The sequence below is a fragment of the Cyprinus carpio genome, chromosome A19 (genome assembly GCF_018340385.1).
Source record: "Cyprinus carpio isolate SPL01 chromosome A19, ASM1834038v1, whole genome shotgun sequence".
NCBI lineage: Eukaryota > Metazoa > Chordata > Actinopteri > Cypriniformes > Cyprinidae > Cyprinus > Cyprinus carpio.
In genome coordinates, this window is record NC_056590.1 from 2,615,685 (window position 1) to 2,641,111 (window position 25,427).

The 25,427-nt window shown below is 36.6% G+C and overlaps 2 pseudogenes; one reads left to right on the top strand and one right to left on the bottom strand.

Moving 5' to 3' along the window:
* LOC109110809 overlaps positions 1–9,020 on the top strand; it is a 35,509-nt pseudogene extending 26,489 nt beyond the window's left edge.
* A 4,939-nt stretch (positions 9,021–13,959) lies between these two features.
* Positions 13,960–25,427, bottom strand: part of LOC122148708 — a 254,877-nt pseudogene continuing 243,409 nt past the window's right edge.

Below are 25,427 nucleotides of genomic sequence, written 5' to 3' on the forward strand. Positions count from 1 at the left end.
AAATTTGAATCAAGGACTGAATTTGGAAAATCTTGAATAAATTATGACAATTTTCATTTTTGGGTGAACTTTCTCCTTTAAGGGAAAAAAAGGAGCAACTTATAAAAATAGTATATATAATATATATATATAGTAAAGAAGCACAATAAGACAAATACAATAGAGATACAAACTTTAACTCATTTTTCAGATACTGTAGGTTTTACTTAACATGTATACATTTATTTAACATCTTTTGTTGGTTACATTAATGACAGATAGGTATTTAATTTGGAATGCTGTCCTTTAAGACGGAAGGCATGCATGAAATACTGACACACACGTCAGTTTTCACCCACCTGTTCACGTTTCACTTTAATCCATAACCTACTGTATTTATGTGAGATACTCTACAAGATAAAACATTTGGACTGCTGTGTGTGTATTTGGGCGCTGAGAACTGATCGTGCGCTGTATATGAGAACTGAGGAAGTGGAGCGTGCGCGGCCGCGCGACAGAGAGAACACTTCTATCAGCGTGATTTCGCCTATCCCGCCTTCACTAACTTTAAGTTAATCGACAACGAATTGTGACTCCCGGGAAAAAAACGGGACGTCTGGTTACCTTATCCATACCCCTTCGGGAGCTGAGGCCATTGTTTCAGATCGCTAGTTCGCGTTTTTGTAGTCTATCCATCCACTGCTGCTGCTATACTGACTAGATATTCAAACGCCCTTTATCCGATCGCAATCCAATGACAGGGACGCACCATTTTGAAAGACAAAAGCATAGGATGCATTTTGAATGTCTGGTAGTCCTCAAAATAACATTATAGTCCAGTCTCGTCTAGTTAACGAAAACGTGGCATAAATTCCGTCATAATTTTGTCATCAGATATTATTTTTAGCTTGTCAACGTCTCGTCTTCGTCACAGAAAAATGTTCGTTAACGAATATTTTTCGTCGTCGTCTTCGTTAACGAAAATTGACACTGTACTGGAGTTTTAATAAAAAATGTACTGTAGTTTTTTTTTTTTTTTTTAAATAGCAAACAAAGTTACTAAACAGCAAAAAATTAACTAAACAGTTACGGTAAACGGGAAAACAGTAAAACTGTTTACCCCCACTCAACAATCCATTAGTATAAGTTACTTTAAAGGCTGTTATTAAGTTGGATTTTTTTAATTTTGTAATTTATAATATTATAATAAGTTTGCATTTTGTAGTGTCTTTAGTTCTTGAACCTTTTACTCACTGTTTCTCTCTGTTTGGTCGGACGATGATGTTATTAGTCTTTGGAGGATGAGGATGAGGATGGCGATGGTAATGACAGTGATAGCTCAGTGGATTCTGGCTCTTCCTCGGGGCCGAATTTTAACTACATTCTGAACATGCCTCTGTGGTGTCTGGACCAAGGAGAAGGTCCAGGAAACTCCTCAAGCAGAGAGACCTGAAGGGTACTATTATCTATCACTCTCACAGCAAAGTGTTACATTCAATGGTTTATATCAGATTCATATTGTAAGGGATAATCCACGGCTAGCTGTGCATTAACCCAATTCTCCCACGTTGATGATGCAGTTGCCTCAGCCGAGTGCATTTTATAGTGTCCCTGTCTGTCGAGTCTATATTGCCCACCACTATTCTACCTGTTCTATCTATAAGTCAGATAATAGCTTTGTGAGAGGAAAATTTTAAATTATTATTCACTACATGGTGAAACTATTCATTTTTAATCAACAGCAGGTAGAAATCTTCAGTCTTAACTGTGAGTGTTGCTCTTCGATGTCTTATATAGAGAGCAGAGCTGAATGAACTTCAGAGGAAGAATTCAGACGATCTGTGGAGGGAAGATCTGGCCATCTTCATTGAGGAGCTGGATGTGAGTCTCTTTTATAGACATTAGCTTTAGGATTGGGTGATCAAGTTTGTGAGAGTTTTCTCTCCGTCTTCCTTCCAGCGTGTAGAGGAGCTGGAGAAGGAGAGTGTGAACTCTGGGAAGGCCGTGAAGAAGCTGGTGAAAGGGAAAGTGGGCAAACCTAAAGTGAAGAAGATGCATCTAGAGGAAACTCTGCCCTCTCCTTTTGGCCGCAGGATAGAACCACAGGTCACACTCGCTATGAAAGCCGACGCCGACATCCAAGAAACTCACCAAAAAGAAGAAGGTAAAGATGTGTGTGAGGCTGAAATGTTGTGTGTATTCAAACTGAATGTTATAATAACATATAGTCATGCAACTGTTATTACAGGAGAAATAGAGAAATGAGTTATACTGTCTGCATTTCTGGAAAAATATAAGTCACTTTGGAATATAAGCAGGGCTTCGTACAAGGTGCTTAAAGTGCTTTAAAGTACTTGAATTTGACTTTGAATTTGACTGAAATTTAAGTCCTGGAAAACCCTTGAAAACAGCCATATTTATGAAAAGGTACTTGAAAAGTACTTGAATGTTTATAAAAAATATATATAATTTTTTTTTACTTTTTTTTTAAATAAAAACAGTTGTTTTCTAGCAAAATTAACAATGCAGCACATCTGATAGTTGATAAATACAGAGCTGTTTTTCCTGGCTTTAAGCAGCGCATGAGATCTTGCGATATTCCTTCTTGAAACCTTTGATAGTGCTTGCATTATATTGTTCGGTCTTTTATTGCATGTGCTGTTTGTTTGGGTTTTATTTGGGAACGTAAATAAAGTCTGAGGCGCTTTGTGTTACACTGTTATCATTTACAAGCTTGCAGAGCTTCTCCATCTCAGCAGCTTGGTCCTCAAACTCTTCCTCTGCATATACTGAGAGTTTGGGTTGCTTAACGTTTATCTGAGAAAACAGTGTATTATGCAAACACATGAGAAACATCAACATATTAAGCCTATGTGATTTGTTGTACATTGCGATTTCAAAATAAAAGTTCAAACCCTTGCTCTGAGTTTGCATGTGGCCAAATATTAAATTAACATGGATTTAAATGTCATTGAATCACGCTGTAAAGTGAAGCATCGCCAGGCCATTGGCGCCCTCTGCAGGTATTTGTTATAATTTATAATTTACTTAAAGGGTTAGTTCAGCCAAAAATGAAAATGATGTCATTAATGACTCACCCTCATGTCGTTCCAAACCCGTAAGAGCTCCGTTCATCTTCGGAACACAGTTTAAGATATTTTAGATTTAGTCGAGAGAGCTTTCTGTCCCTCCATTGAAAATGTATGTACGGTATACTGTCCACGTCCAGAAAGGTAATAAAAACATCATCAAAGTAGTCCATGTGACATCAGAGGGTCCGTTAAAATTTATTGAAGCATCGAAAATACATTTTGCTCCAAAAATAGCAAAAATTACGACTTTATTCATCATTGTCTTCTCTCCCGGGTCTGTTGTGAACGCGACTGCTGTGACAGTTGACGTAGGACGCTGCTGACGTGTTTTCTGGTGCGCCCAATAACAAAGAAAACACGTCAGCAGCGTCGTACGCGCTCACAACAGACCCGGAAGAGAAGAAAGTGCTTAATAAAGTCGTAATTTTTGCTATTTTTGGAGCAAAATGTATTTTCGATGCTTCAATAAATTCTAACGGACCCTCTGATGTCACATGGACTACTTTGATGATGTTTTTATTACCTTTCTGGACATGGACAGTGTACCGTAGATACATTTTCAATGGAGGGACAGAAAGCTCTCGGACTAAATCACTAAAATTATCTTAAACTGTGTTCCGAACAGATGAACGGAGCTCTTACGGGTTTGGAACGACATGAGGGTGAGTCATTAATGACATCATTTTAATATTTGGCTGAACTAACCCTTTAAGTAGGTTATGTTATTTATAGGCATATTACATATTTTAACAGTGATATTCAATAAACCCATGTGATTACTTGGTTTTGATACTTTATTTGAACCAATTATTATTGTCCCTTCGTTAGTTTAATATGTATAAATGTAAATGTAAATGTACATAACTAACGGTTAATCGACTATTAGGGGGCAGCCCTAGTGCGAACCCTGTATAAGTCACTTGTACTACAGAAAATACAGTAATATAAAGAATATAATTGGATCAAGAAGAAATACCACAGTTTTATAGAAACGGTATAGTTATTTACAACTATGATCATTCATAAAACTAGACCACATTCTACCGCAGTGATAGTTGAGACACCATTCACATGTACATGTATAGTAATAAAGAACTGAATTGCTCATGACGTCATAACAAGTGAAGCCACCACACCATCTGATCTACTTACTAATAAACATTACGAGTACGCTTTTATATATCTGGAGTCTCTCTGTACATTCCTACAGTGCAAACGTCTTTAAAGTCAGGAACATCCACTACTTACTAAACGTGTGAGCGAGCTACATATCCTTCAAATGTCCTTCAGGTGCTCATTCTGAAATCTGAATACAGGTGTTTTTTTTTTTTTTTTTTTTTTTTTACGTTAATCACATACAACTTAATTCACCTTGAACAGTTATTCACTGCAGTTATGTAATAAGATAATACTGTTTTATTAGTACACGAATTTAAATTGGTCAGTAAGAAGTCAATCAGAAAAAAAAAAAAAAAAACATGCTTAAACTTATTCAGAAAACATATTGCTGGCTGTAAATGGATCTAAAGACATGCAATATTATTTAAAAGGATTTATACCTCTCTGAGCAATATGATGCATGTTATGCGATTTTTGTTAATTTAATATTCCCTGATAAATTACATGCAGAAATATATTTTGTGTTAGGTCAGTTACCTTTGTCAGCAGGGTGCAGTAGGCACACTGATCTGAAAGATGGCTTTAGATCACTTATCCTGCGCAAATTTACCATAAACATTATAGTTCATGTCTGCAGTAAACAGATATGAATCCTAAAAAATAATCCTGTCTGAACAAGTCATGACTTTACACTTCAAATCTACCTTATTTAGCTCTACATCTACAGTAGTTGGTGCAACACAGCTGGACCTTAAGGTGCATTTTACATCCAGCTTAGTCTTACAACCTGGTAGTATGTCCAGCTGGTGTTAAGTCTTTCAGGAACCTTTGCATTAAATCCTTTTTATTTTTTTTATTTTTATAAAAATGATTTTTTTGCACTTACAGACATTGCTGTTGTTAATATAAGTTATGTCTGCATCCCAACTCACAGTCTGTGCTTTACTGTCAAATAAACTTCAATGATACAAATTATGTAATATTAATAATAACTGTACTTACTTGTGATAAACAGTAGGAATATTGTGATTATTATTAGTTTATGTAATAGTCTGGAGTCCTATATCAATTATACCAAAATAGGCTGAAGCACAGCTAATAAAAGTCTGGTAGTGTCTGTGCATGTCTAAAGATGTGTGTGTTTGTGTCAGGTTGATGTAGATGCTGCCTTGAAGCTGGAGTTTGATGACGACAGTGCGCTGGGCACCACACTGAAGGAGAGAATTCCCTCATTTTCTCTTCGCATCCCACTGGCCTTCCCAGGAGCCAAACCCAAAGCCCCCGCGGGTGAAGAGGGAGAAGAAGGAACCTGGTAACAATAAATACTGGCACTCTGTTTAACTCCAGTTTACTTTCGAAAGAGGTTTTTGTTTTTAATATATATTTTTTAATATAATCTTTTCAGGTGCTCCGAGACAAAGAAAGCAACAGGCGCTAAAGGTCCAGCTAAGAAAAGTGAAGAAGAGGAATCCATGGTCAGATGATGATGAAGTTAATGATGATCGGTCCGACAGTGAGCTGGATGCAAATGAACCTGTTATTCCCAGAGACACCACTTCCAGGAGAGCCTCAGGTGCGTGTGCTTCTGTTAATACCCCTGTACTCTTAATGTTTTTATCATCAGGCCTGCTGGCAATATGACGGTACATGTCATGCAACTTGTATAGAATTTGTTATACTTTTTATTTCACCAGTATATATTTACAAGGCATCAGTGGGACAAAACAATTTAATATCTATGGAATAGAAGTAATTGACCAGCATCTGAAAGAATTATATTGAATTTTACTGAAAAAAAGTGAGAGAGGAAGTACGGTAGTGCATATGTGAACATTTGAATTTCCAACAAAGGAACTTACTCATACTGTGTTAAATTATTCTTGACAAATGTATAGCCTAAATGTTTGTGTTGTGTTGTTTTCCAACAGCTGTGAAGGCCAAGTACACGTTTGACTTCTCTGAAGAGGAGGAAGAGGAGGATGGTGATGAAGAACAGGAGAATGATGCTTCAGCTTCCACCAGTTCACAACTATAAAGATACAGAACGACACAATGACGATAAAGATGATGACGATGACATTTTCCCTTCAAAAACAACATTTACTACTTTGTATGTTTTGTCATTATATTCACTTTTGGGTGAATCTCTCAAAGCCCGTCGTCACAAGCATTTTAGGTTCATATTTCAGAAATTTTTATTTTTTGTATAAATGTTGCTGTTTTAGGACCATTAACATTTTTGAATTATTTCATGACAAGTAAACATTTCTCTTTACTGCAATGCAAAAAAATGACTGTACTGTAAAAATTCAACTCATTACAATATAGATTTTTTTTTACTTTTTACTATTTAACTTTTAAAGAATATACAGAGCATTATTTATACATGCATTTATATATTTGTTGTCCTACCTTTTCATACTGATAAATAAAAAATTATGGTATTAATATTAGTATTTATTTTAATATAATTTGAGGAAACAAATGTTGTTTTTTGACAATAATGACAAACCTAAGAGGAATCTGAGAATGACAATTGTATGTTTTTGATTTTTTGATTTTTGGTTTTGGGAGATCTACCCATTTAGTGAAACTATGGAGTATGCCTTTACTATTATTCCAAAAGTGATAAATAGAATGCAGAACTCATTTCAGGTTTAATTAATTCATTTTCAGGTCCACTTCACCAGCGAAGAAAAAGGATCCAGAGACTGTGGTGTCATCTAAAGCTGCCTATGCTGACAAGAGCAGCGATGACGGTATGTGTCCAGTGGTGGTTTATCGTGGGGTCTCTACCAACGAGGAACTAAAACTAAACATGCTAGTGCGTGTGTAATAATGTGTATATTGTTCACATCAGATGTGAAGTCAGACAGCGATGATGACAGTGGTCCAGTGTACTCATCATATTCCAGCAGTTCTGCTTTTGACAAACCTCCAGCTAAAAAAGGTACCTGACCGCCAATGAGTAATGTTTAAAAGTCAACATGAACTCATGAGCCTTTTTACCTCCTTTATGTGTGTTCTTCATGTTATTGTAAACAATTCATCCGTGCATGTTATTCCAAAGAAAAAAGTTTGTCCTAGCAGTATTTCATCAAAATGTAATAACTTATGGAATGATTGCATTTTCTGAAATGAAGTCATGTCCTCTGAAATAATTTCACAATTCACAAAACCACTTTCATGGCACAACTACTTTTCACAAGCCAGTCAATTCCTGGTGGAGAAAACCTGGTCTCGCCCAACATTTTTTTTTTCTTTTCTTGAACATACTGTTTTTAAATGAACAGATATTTTACAGAAAGATATTTCTACAGAAATCTTTACTAGCATGTGTGTACAGTGGACATGCAGCTCACCAGCTCAGATCTTAGCAGTCTTAACGAGTACATGTGAATAGCTCATTTCCAGTCTATTTAAATGATGTCGTTCTGTTACTCCAGCTAAGAAACCCTGCAGACACAGCACCTAAACAGAGGGAAAGCTCCCAGCAAAAAGCCAAAGAAGACTGAAACCAGCTCTTTTTCTGGGACTCAGACTCAGACACCAGGCATTAAAAAGGCACCAGCAGCACCGAAGGGAGCGGGAAAAGTCCGAAGGCAAGAAGAGGAAGCAGTCGAGCTCAGAGGAGGATGAGTATAGCCCCTATGAAGAAGACTGGAAAGACTGCCACCAGCAGGGTGAGTGATATATTCTTCTACTGAAAATCCTGTAAGCTGTATCTGTGTAATGCAGATCAACTACTAATGCATTTCAAATAGTTTGTGTAAATATGTTATATTGTAAAGGGTAACACATTAATTTAGTAAATTAATATTTGCGTTTTAAATAGTTTTGCTAAAAAATAATTAAACATAATTAACACACTGTTCTACACTGAAGTTCCCCACATCCTTTGGCTAGTGTTACAGTATAGAATTACACTATCTTTGCACTGCTCACCAACTCTGTGAAGTTTAGAGAGGGTGTCTGAATGATGAATGGTCCTGTGTGCTGTTCAATGGCTGTAATTATTCATTTTATTACTTAATAGCAGGCCACAGCTCAGGATAGTATTAGTTACAATGGAATAAAGTGTTTAAAGTAGATCCATGTGAACTATAAGAGCATGCATTGCAGTTTAAAGTATGGAAGATGCTCTGCTAACAAAAAACAAATTAGTCATGCAGAGTAGTCAAAAACGTCAGAATTTGAATTCATCTTCACTTGTAATAACTATAATAAAAGAATAGGTGAAGTTTTTTGTCCTGCAGAGGGCGCCAGCCGTCATTCGATTGTTAGAAATGTACAGCACAATATTAATTGAATCCAGGCTTGTGCTTAAAACAGCACCAGTTAAAGCGTCAAAATAAACAGCAGTTCCACAATATTTTCTAAACTGTTCGGACGTGATGCACATTTGTAAATGTGTTTGCATGCTGTTTTTTTTAATTTTGGAGCTTGCAGGTGCCCATGAGGAGAAGTGCAATTGTTCTTAAAATGTTGTGTTGTGTGTTGACGTGTAGAAACCAAAGAAGGCAGTGTCTGACGATGAAGATGATGACGATAGAGGCGATGAACAGCTTCAGCCGTCAGGATTCGGGGCAGAGATCGGTCCGGTCGAGCCAAGAAAGAAGTCAAATACTTTGCAGAATCTGATAATGACGATGATGACGATATGTTTGACTAAAAAACATGCACACACACACACACACACACACACACACACTCAGTCCAGAAGAATGCTTGTTGACGAACAGGTTCACTGTCCTCTGCCCAGCAGAATTTGTCACATTTTACCCTCCATTTTATTTTTTCTTCACTTGTGATGTGACTTCTTTTCTACTGTGTAGCTGTTTTACTCCTTTTCATTATGGTTATGAGCTATTATATTATTCTTATTATTATTATTGGTATTGTTATGACACATTGCACAATGTTGTTTTTTATTGAATTGTATTTGTCCTGAGCAGCTTTTAGAAAATTTAGACTGCTGTGCTTTAGCACATTTTAATGGTTCAGCATTAGAGATGACTTACCTTTTTGACGGCCGACTTGAAAAATAAAACATGAAATGTAAATTATTGGTTGTTCGCATAAACAATTTTTCAGTGTTTCAGTGCTATTGGGTTCAAGTTTAGCTCTATGTGACATAGCCGTTTTTATCACACACAAAGATAGTGATGAACTAGAAAATAGAGGTACAGACTCAAAATTATGCATGTTAAGATGGTATGATCAAATCTGAATGTGTGTGACGTTTGTGAATGATCTACTCTGATCAATAGTAAAGATCCACAATGGATGCAAGGACACAGGAGGACGATGTACATGGATAATACCGTAGTGACGCATTTAATAAATTACGTTGATCTGAATAGGAATGTTCTGCAAGGACGCAAAAACAATGCCTAAACATTTTTTTTTTTTTTTTAAGATAAATTATATTAACAAAAACAACCTAGAACTATACATTTCTACTGTGTTAAAGAGAAATGATCTAAACCTTGAACATTTCTCTGAGAGTTGACGCACCTTCAAACACTCACACTGGTGCCAGTTTATATACATCATTATACAGTGGCCATCCAAATACCTCCCCCAAACACTTTAAAATAAATACATTTTTTATTGTTTTGCCAAGAAGGGTTCATGTAAAGGCAATATCAAACGATGAACAAAAGCGATTATGGTCCAAACAGAGATGAAGCAAAGCAAAACAACAGAGCAATTTACAAATGGTTACAAACCACTGTAGTTGAGGAAAAACTATTGTTGAATTGTCATTATCCAGTCTCCCCGGGTCTACCAGGCTTCAATATCATTGGCACAAGAGCTTGCAACTTTTATTTAATTATTTATTCCTAAGTTGTTGAAGGACTGTTCCATCAGAGGATAAATTAGGGCTGGCTTGAGTGAGTTACATTAACTGCCAGTTAAATGGCCCTTTTGCAGATTGAATAATTTCCCATCTGAAAATGAAGCGTCAGGATATGTTTGTTTTAATCTTTCTGCTCTTTTACTGGGTTTAGAAACTCATGTAAGCTCATAAAGTGCTCTAAACGCAATCAAATGGGATGGATACTGGACTTGACTATAATTGCCATCACTTGTTTGCCTATACAAAAGCCAGCAAAAACAAATGCATTCAAAAACTGTATCGGCATAACAGTATGGACAACAGGCAAAATGATTTGTTCCTAGTATTAGAAGGATAGAAAATAACACCAATAAGCACACGGTTGCATCTCTGCATGCTACACATGACAAGCTTCGAACAAATGAATCACATTCAGCTATAAATGCATTATTGAACAATCCAGATGAAGATGGGCCGACCTCTGCGGAGCGAGCGGGTCCCTGCGACAGGTAATTTTTAACAAAGAATAACAAGACACATTTTGATGGACCCTTTGTTTTCCGAAAGAGAATTTTAAAAACAAGATTTAAACTTGGATTCTGAAAGATCTCTCTGTGATATAGTTAGTGCTTGATTATATTCTATAACTCAAACACAGTCAACTAGCTAAAAAAAAAAAACACATTTTTTTTCTGCTGTTGGTAACAGAAAGAATAGTGTTTAACCATAATTTCAAAGGATACAGCTTCCATAGCTCACAGTTTAATGAGTGCTAATTGTAGATGTGTGAGGGAATTGTGGGGTGGCAGGTGGTTTGGTAGTAAAGACATTCATGACTGGGTGTTTTTTCAGTTTGTTAACTTCAAAAGACACATGCTGCTCCAACAAAAACAAGTAGCACTTTCCCTCTGATTTTTTTTTTAAACAAAGAGACACTGCAACAAACAGCATCCGTGCTTTCTAAACTACAGTGGATAAAGTGAGAGGTACAAAACAAGAAGGAGAAAAAAACAAGCAACAGTATAGAATATTAGCTGCCATATCATCTAGAATGTCTGTCCTTATCACATACAGATGAGTCTGTTCATCCCTTATGATATGTTTTTCAGAGCAGATGTTTAGAGAGGGACAGTATGAAGGAGATGAATGTGGTGTTCACTATAAACGTGTGTAGTTCACTCACCGAATGGAAAATTGTCTGTCATCATTTACCTTTTTGAGAGTGCTTAAGTGAGTAAATCTCATGTCATTCAAAAAACCGTACAACGCATTTTTCTCTATGGAAAACACACAAAACGATTGTCAGCATGATGCTTGATTCTGAAAATGGTCTTGTAATGGACATGAGGGACAAGTAAAATCAGAAAATAGCAGATTGTTCATTTTTTGGTGAAACAGTACTATCCCTTTAAGTTAAAACTGTAAAAACAAAGGCTTACAGGTGACCCTATATGACCCGCAGCCATTAATAATTAGATACACTTTACGTTTAGTTTCAAGTTAGGCCTGTACAGAATTACACACAAATTATCCACACATTACAAGGGAAAATAAATGATAAAATAAGGACCGCAATTGCATGACAATATTAATATTGACGCTAGGTACCTAGGCATCTACTGTACTCTCAGGGGAGGGCAGTTTGATAAGGGAAATGAGAGTTTAAAAAAACTAAAACGTCTTTATATGCAGACAAAACTGCTTTACAAGCAGACAAACAGCCGGCACCTGAAACCTTTATATTTCACTTTCTAAGAAACATAGCACTGGAATTTGATCATTAATCATCCAAAGACAGTGTCCCGTTGTAAAAACAGTAATCCAGCGACACTTGTGTTTCAGTAAGAGGTATTTTACAAACTCAGGATCAGTTTAAATTAAGCTCCTCAGAGAACAGAGCTACAGCTTACTGATCAGAGCTGAAGGCCATCAGATCACCCTGTCTGTGAAAAAAAAAACCTTGTTTCACTTGAAAACACAAAAATAATAATAATAATAGGGGGAAAAATTATGTACACAAAAAAAAGGTTCCCTAATGAGTGCACACAGAGATGAATGTACAATGTGCTCACTGCAGCACAACTGGCTTGTAAGAAGTCGCCCAGTGTAAAAAATTGCAAAGTCCCATTGATTTACTGCAAAAAAGACACTTATGCAAAGGAGTTTGATTCAGGGCCAAGTGACCAGAATCATCAATGTGCGTTTGCGTGAACCAGTCTCTGCCATTCGCATGGATCTCAAAACACACTCACATATCAGCATATGATATGGCTAGCAATTTCACCCAGATGGGACAGTTTTACTGCTTTAAACACGGTTCAAATCAAAGGTTTGTTGTTTTTACTCTTCCTCATGTCCTTTAAACCTGTATGACTTTCTTTATGTCCTTAATGGAGATTTGAAGAAAGTTCTTGTTGCTCTCTTCCATGCAGTGAACAGGGAATGAGGCTGTAAAAGATCACCATAAATGTAGCACACAAGTAGTCCATATGACTTGCGTGCTATTTTCCAAGTCTTCTGATAGACTATGACAGCTTTGTGATAGAAACTGACTGAAAATAGAGTGCTGCAGGGATGATGTAATTTTTTGTAAGACAACTTTGTAAGACAAGTAAGCATTACCAAGTGCGCATTACCCTGACAAAAAAAAGCCAATAGGATTTTTCCACTGGCATCTTTTGGATTATTGCAGATAAAAAGCTCTGTGACAAAACCCAAAAGTTGATTCATGTTTGGTTTTCATGCTTAATATTTATCAAAATAATTTTCACAAAAGAATTCTGAAGAATCAGGCTATTAATGTCACCAGCACTGAGCTTGATGTGATGATTGTTTGTGATGTTTGTAGTCCCACTAACCACTTGCTAGCAACAACCTTTTTAAGACATGCAAAAGCGGTCTTAGTAATTTTACATGTCTTAAATTGCTGTGCAATAAAACGTGAAAATATCTTGAGCTTGTTTCAGACATTTAAACTGTTTTAACCCATTCAAAAAAAAAAAAAAAAAAAAATGCTAATTAGATTTTTTCTTTTTTTCTGCAGCACTCTGTTGATATAAAACCCTTGCTATGCTGGTGTCTGTGTCTGTTCCTAACACAAAGCTGCTGTATAATGTCCAAAGACATGGAATATAGTGCATTAGGTGAATGGACTGCTTACTGATGCTCCAATACTTTAAAAGTGTTTATATGTATGCTCAGCTGTCAAACTTTCTTTGGAGCTACTAGCAACGTGAGGATGAGTAGCGATGAGGGTGAGTATGAAAGAGAGCAGTCAATTACTAAAGATTTCTTCCACCACCTAAGGCCTAGAAATCATGATTACTGATAGAGTGCACTATTAGTGTGTATATGAGTTCACCAGACCCTACATAGACAAGTGAACATAGAGATTGATTTAAAAAAAATAAATAAAAAGAAATCAGATTTGCGGCAGCTTTAAATATACAAACCAATGCAAAATATTAGAGTTCCATACTGTCTATTTGCAAAAACATTCTACATAAGTGTATTTTATAGGACTTCAGCTCTTTTTTAAATGAGCATGTTAGACAATGTAAAAGCACCAACAAATGCATCACAGAAACATACAATGATATGTACAATGAAAGCATCAGGTTGAATGAGAGAGAAAGTGTGAAAATCAATTAATAAAAAGTAACAGCTTATCATGCACATGAAGAATCCATACAGGAGACCTGAGGAGCTTCACATCTGTCACAGGAGGGCGTCTGATTCAGGGTGTGTGTGATTCAGTCCTATGATACTGTAGGACTTGATTCTTTCAAGATGTTTTGATTATACACCAGCCGTAATCTGTTCTTAAAGCAGGAAACGGGTCGAAATCAACCAGAAATCCAACACACTGGAGAGATCGGCCTCCAGACTACCAGTTCTGTCCAAAGCAACGTCTCACAGTCTGAGGTTTCACGTTCTAGGGCTCCTCGCTGGAGGAAGTGGCCCCATCTGTGGTCTCCGGGGAGGGGGCTGGGGGTTTGGGCGCCGTGGAGCTGGTGCTGTTTTTTGTCCGTGCCGCTCCGGCTCTGAGGAGTTCTGCCGTCCTGACCCTCCAGGTTCTCCCAGCATCTCCTGGATGAGGGGAGGCATTGATCCAGGGATCTCCATCTTCAGAGAGATCACTCGCTCTGCACCTGCAGGAAACAGTCAATGAGAGCTCCATCTATTTTGCTGTAGGCACCTCTTGTGGGTCTTTTTTTTAATTAAAATATCATTCTCTAACATGCATTTACATGGAATCCCCGCACTTTGTGTTTTGTGGAGATATTTTAATACTGGTTTAAAAAATTATATCAAGTAGAAGTCAAACAGATGCCAACGAGGCTCTCTCATTTGAGAAAAAACATTACATTCAAAAGCAAGAAAGAAATTACAATAAGTAATAAGGAAGCAGCTTTGGAAGGAATAATGCTCAATTTTATAATGGCTACTATTCTGAAATTAATTATCCTCGACTCTGGAGGGTGAAGATTTTGAAATGAAAGTCTTTTATCATTAATTATGTTTACACTTATATATTATATATTAGCACAAAAGAAAAAAACTTTGATATATTTTGGATGTAACAGGGTTAGCACAAAATATTTTTATTTATTTATTTTTTATTAAAAATATTACCCATTATAATTTAAATTATTATATTGTTGCAAGGCACCTAAAGCGTATAGGTAAATGAATCATAAAACTAACTGTGAAAGGACTGAAATTACATAGTGCTTTAGGGTTAAAAACAACTACTTACAAGACCACATATTTAGGACTGGGAGTCCAGGATTAAGAATCAGACCTTTACCTCAATTTTAATCAGCCATTTACCCATATTTTATAAAAACGCATCTAAAAATTCGAGGAAAGCTGTTCACTAATGACTATGCCAGTTATGGTACTTTGAAAGTTCAGCATCACTGAAAATCCTGAAGTTTCTCTAGTATGCCCCAGTGTTGACCTATATGAAGAATCAGCGTTCATGCTAACCTTTAGCACTGATGCTTGCGCTTGGGTCTATGATCTTCATGAGGTCTTGGGGAACATGTGTGGTTTGCTGGGTCTGCGCTTTGCACATAGATTTTCAGAGCCTCTAGCAGGGTTTCCTGGAGTTGGTCTACTTTTGAAGGCTCTTCCAAATCCTGACGATCTAGAGACAGCCAGAGAGATGCAGCATATGATCAGAGACATTATAAATTAATACGTTTTCACAAACCAGTCCATCCCTCAGAATGCTGTTGAACAGAATATGAACCCTCTAAATGTGCCGTGCTCAATGATGAATTAACTCCCATGAGCACAGGAGGGCATTGTTATCACACGCACCGAAGTCACTGGATGCATTCACATTCTGCACTAGTTCTAGTTTTTGAAATAGTATGCAGTATGTAAGATATTTCTCCATGCATTTTGCAAACCATGTAGTAGGTTGTCTGGGTTTCCAAACTACAATTACATTAGAAGTTAAAACTTTTGCTGTTGCATCTAAACTGTGTCCTTTTATTTCCATGACCAATGCAGCAAAAAAATAAAAATAAAAATAAAAATAAAAATATTATGCTCTGTAAATGTCACATGTGTTTTTCACTCACACTAGCTGACAAATTTTAGCTCCAACTTTAGCCTCAAAACAACTCTCTGGATGTTTCTAGTATTCCTAGTAAGACCTTGCTTATTGGGTTCAGGACAGTGGCCCTCCAGGAGCAGGATTGGACACCCCTGTACTAGTGCTTCTTATGCAGGGGTTAGCAACCTATGGAATGTGTGTACTAATAGGTAATGACAAACTGTTTGTGCAACCAAAGTGCATTATGAGTTGCTGAAAGCAGACTGCAGATAAAGGCAGAAGAAACATGCTTCCATTGTGAATCACATAAATATAGCCAGTTTTGCAGATGTGAGATTTAATGAATGACAGCTCAGTCTGTTCTACCATATTTGTTGCTCTTAAAGCATTTTATTTTTTAAAACTTGAATTATCAGTTTCAAAATCATTCTAATGACACATTTACTTCTAATAAGGCAAATAGCTTCAAATTCATAAGAAAATAAATCCACTAAAAAGGGCAGTTTGCCACATGGCAGCAATAAACGCATGTGTAAAGCTATCCACTTTAATTACGGCAGAGTAATTTTTACAAAAGTAAATTCCTCCAATTTAGGTCACAAAAGTCACATAAATACTCAAAACAGTACATTCCTCAAATCACATTGACTGTGATGCACAACATACACACAACAAAGGGTCACATTTGAAATTTGGGTCCGTTTTCACAAAGCATCTTAAGGCTAGAAGGAGCTCCTAACTTGCCTGTTTAGGAGAAACTTAAAAAAAAATAATGGGTGTCAGTCCTAGGACTCCTAAACGTTTACTCTAGTAGCATTTCACAGTGTTTTAGTGCTAAAACCAGCTCCTACATCTGTGAAAACTTAAGGGTTTTCAAAAACACTCCTTAGTCACTGAGGAAATCACAAACAAGACCAAATCACAAACAATCCTAAAAAATGGCTGTTGCCACAATCTGCCTGGAGTGTAAACATTTTACAGTAATTCCTTAATCATATTATTTAATTATGTCCTTCTTTTCATGTACAAGTTATGCAAGAAGTAACAGTTGTTCTTGTGTCTGCTTATTGTTTACGAGATGCAGACATGTAGGAGGCTAATAATTAGGTGAACATATATTTTTTTGATTTAAATGAATGATACTTAGCCTACATTTTTATTTTAATAAGACAACATTTTTATTTTAAAATCTTTACTTCAATATGGCAACATGATACCTCCTTCTACAATATTTCTATAAATTCAATCACTGACAGAGACTCATCCCCTATCAGCCAGTCACCGTGTGTCTGTATAGTCAGTAAGCTTGTTGGTATCATCCATAGAAACAAGCTTATCCCCTTTCACTTAGCTTAAGGTTTCTCCCCATTCATCAAAGTTGATCTCAGCGGCGTTGTGAAGAAGCTTTTTTCTTACCTAAGAACTTTTACTGCTATTCAGGAGAACTCTTAGTAGTGAGACATAATGTTTTGTGAATATAGCCCATATTCAATTCTAAACCTGAAAACAAACTTTAAGGATTTTGGCACATTGGGGGCACAGTGATTAACTGTAAAAATTAAAAACAGCACATGATGACAAAAAGGTTGCCAACCCTGTTCTAGTGTGTGTGCAGGTGCCGCCCACCTCGGAGATGAGACAGATGGCGGACAGCAGTCCTGTCTCCGTGTCGATCCATCTCGATGGGCAGGAGCTGGTTGGCGAAGGTGAACACCAGGTCTGTTAGCGGGCCGAAGCCAGCGTTGTGCATCTGTGTGCGGTTCAGCGTGAGACCATCAGAGAACGTCATTGTGTCCTGGTCAGGGGTGTAACGTGTGCAGAATACGTAGTATCTAGAGAGTAAGCATCAAATTACTGTAACTATGGACCAAGGAATTCAGACTGCCTATTATAGATCAGCTTCACTTCTCTGTATCACATGCCTGCCATATAATTTGGAGGAAACTGACCCAAGATGAGCATCACCTTTCCGAGACACTGGAAGCTGAAAGTGTATGCACATGAGTATAAGAGACAGAAATGTTTGTGATGAAAAGCAATGGTTGCCGGAAATAAAAATAACAAATGAGATCTCGGCGTTTTTAGGCTGAATGGAAATACAAATCTCTGTATTTTCTACATAGTGGGCTTTAAATATTTAATTGTCTTTTCATAAGGCACACCATAGATAAATGACATTTTGGAGACTTTGCAGAAGAACAAAGTTCAACAAACTCTTTGCAGTGCAGTTTGGACTGTTAGATGCAACCTGTTTATGGCATTTTTTTTTTTTTTTATTTGATTGTATTTTCTGTATTTTATGCCAAATCTTGTGCTCCACACAATATTCAAATGAAAAGCATTTGCAAAGGAATCTGTATTTTGGTGGCTAATAGCCAATGGTATACTGCTTGTGGCATAAATAGAAATTTTCCCTTTTTTACATCCACTAGCTGCAGTAATCTAGACCAAAAGAAAAAAAAATAGTCAGATGAATATGCTGATGCCATGCTTTGGATCTACATTTATGTCCGTAGGACATACATCTTAATATTACATCCAAATTTTATTTTATTTATTTTACTATATTTTAGAACATAAAATGCTTATTCATCTATTTTCAATAAGATTTACTAAATATAAAGTGCATCTTCACTTCACTTCACTTCACTAAAGTGCACCTACAATCATGCCCAACAGATGTCTGTTTTAAAGCAGTGGGTGATTAATTCACTTCTTGATTTGCTTAATAAAAATTACTCTGATTGTGCTGATCATTATTTTTATGGTTCATTACTTTCAACGTGTTTATAACTTTATTAAGTTTAGTGTATCAAAAACAGACAGGGCAGCCTGTACAAGTAATTCATGACAACCTCACGTAGTCTCAACAATGTCAAAAGTCCGTAAAAGTCAAATACCTGATAATCAATTTAAAAAAATGACTTTTTATTTTTCTTAAGGAATTGTACAAGAAACACTTGCGAAAGTTGATAGTTATAAGAAACATAACTATGAACTCCATAAAATCACTGCAGCTGTGAAACAACAACACTAGAGCAAATGCAATTTACCTCTGCGTGTGTATATGTATAACAGGAGTGTATATGGTGTGTGTGTGTGTGTGTGTGTTTTTTATTATGAGAGTATGGTTCTACAGAACAAACTGTGGCTTGCTGACAGTGATTGGCGGTACTGTCAAGAAGATTAAACAGAATAAAACATGACTGCTGCTGACAGCAGGCTGCTCTCTCTCTTACTCTACACACACACACACACTCACAGAGGCGTGTTTGATCCTCCTCCTCAAACTCAACACAAACGGTGAGTTGCTATCACAGGACACACACTCTGACCTTTGGAGCTGGAAATGGTGTGTGTCTTTGAGACAGACAGACAGACAAAGTATAAGACTTTACTGTTTTTAAAAGGGTCATACTATATGTTTATTTTTCACTGATGTTCACTATATAATATCAGTCAGGGTTTTATGCACCAAAAAACAGCAATATTTTTGTTATTAAAAACAATTTATACACTCTTTTCACATATAGGGCTTCACTTATGTAACAATTTATACAGATATTTGTTCAGTGTGTTTCATTTTCTTAACAATTATTACATGGCTGCATAAAAAAGGACATACAATATTTAGTTGGAATTATTTACAGTATGTTGTTGTAAAGGTGATGCTATATATTGTGTGAGATAAAGATAGCGTGAATGATACAAGAGACAAGAATGGCAAACCTGCAGTGTCTGCGAGCAGTATGTTTTCCTTGTACATCAAACTCATATTTCAAAGAATCAAGAAAATCCTGTTTTCCATGACACATGTGTGGGACTAATTGTGTGTTAGATGGAAGAATTACACTCAGATGGTGGTCTATTTTCTCTCTCTCTCGTTGTCTCTATCATCTCCACACACTGAGTGTCAACCACGCTCTTTCTGTCTCATTACTGCAGTAAAGACAACACAGCTCTCACACATACAACAAACAAAGAAATGTCTGGAACTCTACACAGAAAAAACAAAAGTACAGTGTAACCATTGCAGTCTACTGAGAAAAACAAGAGCTTCAGGCTGAAATACTACTGCACATCATGTTATTACAGGACAAAACACCAACAGATGTGACACTTTAGACGTCAGTGACTGACCTGCTGAAACACTACATCAACAAACCTACCTGGAGAGAAACAAAATGATCTAAGCTCAAATTGTACAATTCACTAATTAATTAACCTCATGGAAAACAACTGAAACATCAAACAGATTGACATTACTAATTTGTTCAAACTAAACTTAAAACACAACCAGTGACAACAAACTCACTCAGGGACCAGAGACACAAAAAAAAAAATTTACATTAGAAAGGCATATGAGCTTGCAAGCATGATGTCAGACACTGTAATATGCTCTGGTCCCCTCTCTGCTTACCGTGGTGATGAGACACATAGAAGACTATCGTCACTCAGTGGCTGGATGTCTAAGTGGTGCCCGCAGAATAACAAAGGTCTCATAGGCAATAGACAAGTTTTTGGGGCAGACCTGACCTGTTGAAAAGAGATGGTCTTCATCCCTCCTGGGGTGTTGCCACTTTTTTCTCTATAAATATGGCACATAGTCTTAGAGTTTGTACTTGACTAACTGGGGCCCAGGTCAGGAAGCAGACTGGCTAAACCGACCGTCTGCTAGCCACCTCATGTCACAGAAATCAGTTAATTCTCAACACATAGAGACTCTTTCACCAAGATATTACACTGTAAAGACTGTGTCTGTTCACTAGGAAGAACTAGAAGTGTTTTGCATTGCATGGAGGGATTAATCATTGTCAAAAACCTTAAAACTGTCTGTTATTAAGCATCTCATCAAAAACTTGATCCTAGAGAATTAGTTAATTAGAGACCGATCTGAAAGCTCCCTTTTCTGTCAATGATACTAGAAAAGGCAGTATTCCTGTCAGGATTTAGATAATATCATAGCACTGAGACTGATCTAATTAGAGTCACAAATGACCTGATCTTATTATCCGATCATGATTGTAACTCTCTATTAGTGCTACTGGATCTTAGCCCTGTGTTCAACACTATTGACCACAAAATTCTTTTGAATGACTAGAAAATTATGTTGGGCATTAGTGGAATTGCATGTGCAGGGTTAAAATCTTACTTATCTGATGGTCAATCAATTCGTAGCAGTGAATGATGATGTATCATCTATCCCAAGCGCAGTATGGAATTACCACAAGGCTCAGTTCTAGGACTGTTGCTTTTCATGCTTTACATGCTACCCTTGGGAGATATCATCAGGAAACACAGTGTTAGCTTTCACTGTTATGCTGATGATACTCAGCTCTATATTTCTTCATGGCCCAACGTAGCATACCTATTTTCAAAATTATACAAAAAACTGGATGACTAGTAATTTCTTACTGCTAAATTCTGAAAAAGGTGTTAATTATTAGACCAAAAACCTCTGCATGTAATAACCTAAAACACTGTCTAACATTTGATGACTGCTCTGTCAATTCTTCGTCATCAGTTAGGAGTGTGCTATTTGATAGCAATATCAACCTTTAAAACCAAAACCATAGCATTAGCAAAACCAAAACCCAAAATCAAAACTCACACGACCCAAAGACCACAATATTATAATATCTTAAAACTTTAATGGGTGGTTGTTCTGCATGCTTAATAAACAAACTCCAGCTGGTCCAAAATGCACTAGCTATAGTTCTTACTAGAACCTGGAAGTATGACCATATTAGCCCGGTTCTGTCTACAATGCACTGGCTCCCTATTAAACATTGTATACATTTTAAAATCTTGCTTATTACTTATGAAGCCCTGAATGGTTTAGCTCCAAAACACTAGAGAGATCACATATCATCAAATACATTCACACACACCGCCAAAACCCAAAAATCCTCACAATTAATAAAAAATATAAAGAATCAAAATCAACTGCTGATCATCCTCCTACTAATTAAACCCAAACTCTGGAACAATCTACTTAGCATTGTTCAGGAGGCAGACACACTCTGTCAGTTTAAATCTAGATTAAAAATCCATCTCTTTAACCTGGCTTATAGATAACACACTATCACATTTCTATAAATCAAATCCGTTAAGGGATTGTTAGGCTGCATTAATTAAGTCAACCGGAACAAGACCACTAGAACCAGACGAGTCCTTGCACAATCTGATCTGTGTTGCAGCCTGGTTTCGTCTGGTCAGAGGAGAACTGGCCCCGCGACTGAGCCTGGTTTCTCCCAAAGGTTTGATTGCACAGATACTATTTGAACTGAACTGAGCTGAATGATGACATCACTTTGGCTTGCTTAGTTGGGGATACTTAATTTCTGGCAATATTGACGACTTGATTGCACAGATACTATTTGAACTGAACTGAGCTGAATGATGACATCACTGAAAAACTAAATGTTTACTATTGTACTATTGTACTATTGTCAATATCAACACACTATTTCCTGTTTAATACTGGAAAGCTGCTTTGACACAATCTGTTCAAATAGTATCTGTGCTTGTAAAGAAAGTTGACTTGACTTGACATTGCCCACATCAATTAATAGTTTGTTTAAGCCGATAAAATTATACTTAATATAGTCTAAAGAGTTTTACTTGCAGTATTTTGCTGTCTTTGAAGTAGAAGCAGTTTGTGAACTGACTGCACACTTTCTTTCAAAAATGGATCCATTTTTAACATAATTTTGAGTCAGACATGGCACAGAAAGAAGGCACATACAGCAACACTATGTAAATAGAGTCTGCACAAAAAGGTGTATAACACAGGTATTAAATGAAATAATTTGGCCGTTTAGCTAAGCCTTGAGCTATGAACATGATTTGACGATAGAGGTCACTGTTGTCGCAGGCATTGCAAATGTACAGTTCTAATTAGTAAGTTGTACTCATGACAGAAAAGGTCTAGCATTTGAGAAACCCCGCATTAAATGATAAATGAAAAAAATAATTATGTTTTATGTTTCAGTTTGCATTTTACATTAGTATAAATAATTGTTTGTTTATAAAGTATTTTTCTCCAGGGATGGACAGAAAAAAAGAAAAAAGAAAATCCCCAACATTCAATTCCAGGCGTGTTTACTGTATTACATCAAAATCCACCCATTCATCACTGCTATGAAAAGTTATGGGAAAAATATTTACATTATTAATTATAGGAAGTAAAGAAAAAATGAATCAGTAATTTACAAACCAACGTTTTTAAACAGTTAAAAAAACTAGCCCACTACTGAGTAGACGGCTTAAAATTAAGCTAGATCTGGAAACTCAGTTTACTTTGAAATCCGTAAACCCATTCTGCATTTTTTTCCTTTTTATTAATTTATTTATATTATTCTAATTTTGTTTAATAATAGTGCATTTAATGTTTTTGCTACAAAGTAACTAAAAATCAAACAATCTACCAATATTCCATGTACACAGTGTTGAAATATAGCAAACAATGAATAGATAATATTCAGTGTAAATAATATATTACACCACATAAAATGTAAATGTTAGTATTTAATATTTGATATGTTTAAAATAAACAGTTGCTTTAAGATTTGTTTAGCCTTGTTGTGTATAAATTGTATGGTTGCCTTGATTGTCATGATAGTCGAGCACACACACATGTACATACCAATATGTCGAGGCAGGCGGCTTTGAGCAGTGTGATCTGATCGGCGATAGTGAGTCCAGTGAAAACCAGGAACTCGTTTGGCAAACTCCACGATTTTAATAATGCACTTAGTGGCCAGTTACAGCTGAACACTATCCCAGAGACCCAGATCCAAACGCACACGGTGGTCCGGCACTGGAGTTCTGCAGATGACATACACATACACAGAGTTAAAACAAAAATCTTTTTGTCTAAACATGGCATGCATCAGTGATTGGTCAGTCATCCTCACTACTCCAGACCACCCATCTTCACACATGCGCAACATCAAACAGAAAGATACACAAAGGAATAATGCTCTTGTATTTTATATGAGCACTTAAACACTTTATTTCTGGCAACCGTTCTATTTACCATTGTTACAGTAGGGAAATGACATAATAAAAACAATAATGTAGTATAATAAAACAATAATATACATAAATGTATTTCAGGGGTGAGAAAATACACCTCCAATCTTACAAGTAGCATATAGAAAATATACTTGTGCAAATATATTTTTTGAAGCAAAATTTCAGCAAAATATACTTTGACCATATGTTGCCATATTCTGAAAAGTCATTTAAAAAAATATATTTGAAAAAAAAAAAAAAAAAATCCTTCCATTCCTTATTTTGGCATGAAATATTTTTTATGAGATTCAACCTAACATAACATCCAAAATGCTGACCATGTGCCATATTAAATTTCACATAAAAATATTAATAGCATTCTAAATATATTTGAAAAAATTATATGCTTGTTTAAAAAGTTAGTATCGCTTTCTGTTCATCTGAGATATCACAAAAAACGAAATATCCAGGTTCATTCATGCTGGCCCCGGGTTCGATTCTGTCACTAGCCTCATTCATCAAAAAGGATGGTTTCCTGAGCTCTGGACTGAAACCCGCAGGCTGTGAGATGCTCTGTGTGAACGCTGGGCAGGCAATCTATTGTCTCGGGCAACAGATCAGTAAATATATGATCTCTGCTGTCAGAGAGAAATAGGGGGGGAATATCACAGCTGGCATTAAATCACTCTAAGAGAGTGGCGCCACATTTTGCTGAGAGACCTCACCAAAATGATTGGCAAACTAACCACAGAAAGACAAGTGGCCAGACTTTGATATTAAACCTACTTGTCTTCTTCCTCCCTGGGGCAAAGACGATGCTGTTTTGATTTCTCTTCCAATCTCAGTCAATTACCCACATGGGTCATAATTCAATAGAGCCAAACAAGGAAGTGGCCAGGGAATTCTAATTTCATTTACGCAAGAAATTTATCATAACAAATTAGACAACTTGCGACATTAGAAATAAGCTGCCAATGTTAGAATGAACGCAGGGGGCATCAATCACACAAAAAGTGTGTGGGCATCAAATATCACGGTGCGGTTTGTGGCGGCTCGCAGTGATGTAAAAGAGCACATGGTGCCTATGCAGCTAATATTCAGCCGTCTCAAAAGCACCTCCTTGAACTGAGGCCACATATCAGTACTGTTTTATTTGATCTTTAAATCTGCCAGGGTAATTCTTTCATAACCATCATTGTCAAATAAAGCATTATTCATTGTAGGACGGAAGCACAGCTATCTCTCGCTCACCCGCCTGTGAACTCCTCAATCAACTGAAGGATGAGATTTGAATATTTTTACGGCATAATTGGAGCTTTAACCTAAATCTGAGAGAGCGCTGCTTCTTTTCTGTGTCTTAATAAAAGCATGTCGGGGAACCAATCGTGTTTGTGTAATAATGAGGAACTTCTCTCAGGCTGAGGAGTGAGGATAATTAGTCCTGATCCAGATTAAAGCCATGTTTAAACACTCCTCGCTGCTGTTCAGGCAAACATCACCTCTAAGTCAGCATAATGTGTGCTGTTTTGGGAGTAAGGCAAACACGGAAAAGATCTAAACATCTTTAGCTTTTATCAGTACAAAATGACAGAAAAATGACAGAAAATCATGCCAACAGAAATTACTTCCTAAGCTAACATAAAAATATACACATCAGAATCATTGCCTGATTATACACTAGACTTTTTAATTTTTCACAAAACTCATCACCACAATTCTGGGAGGTTGGTGGGGTGGTTGTGGGACATTGCTATGTGGTTGCTAAGGTATGCTAAGTGGCTTTTATTTTTCCACTGCTATGGAGTTC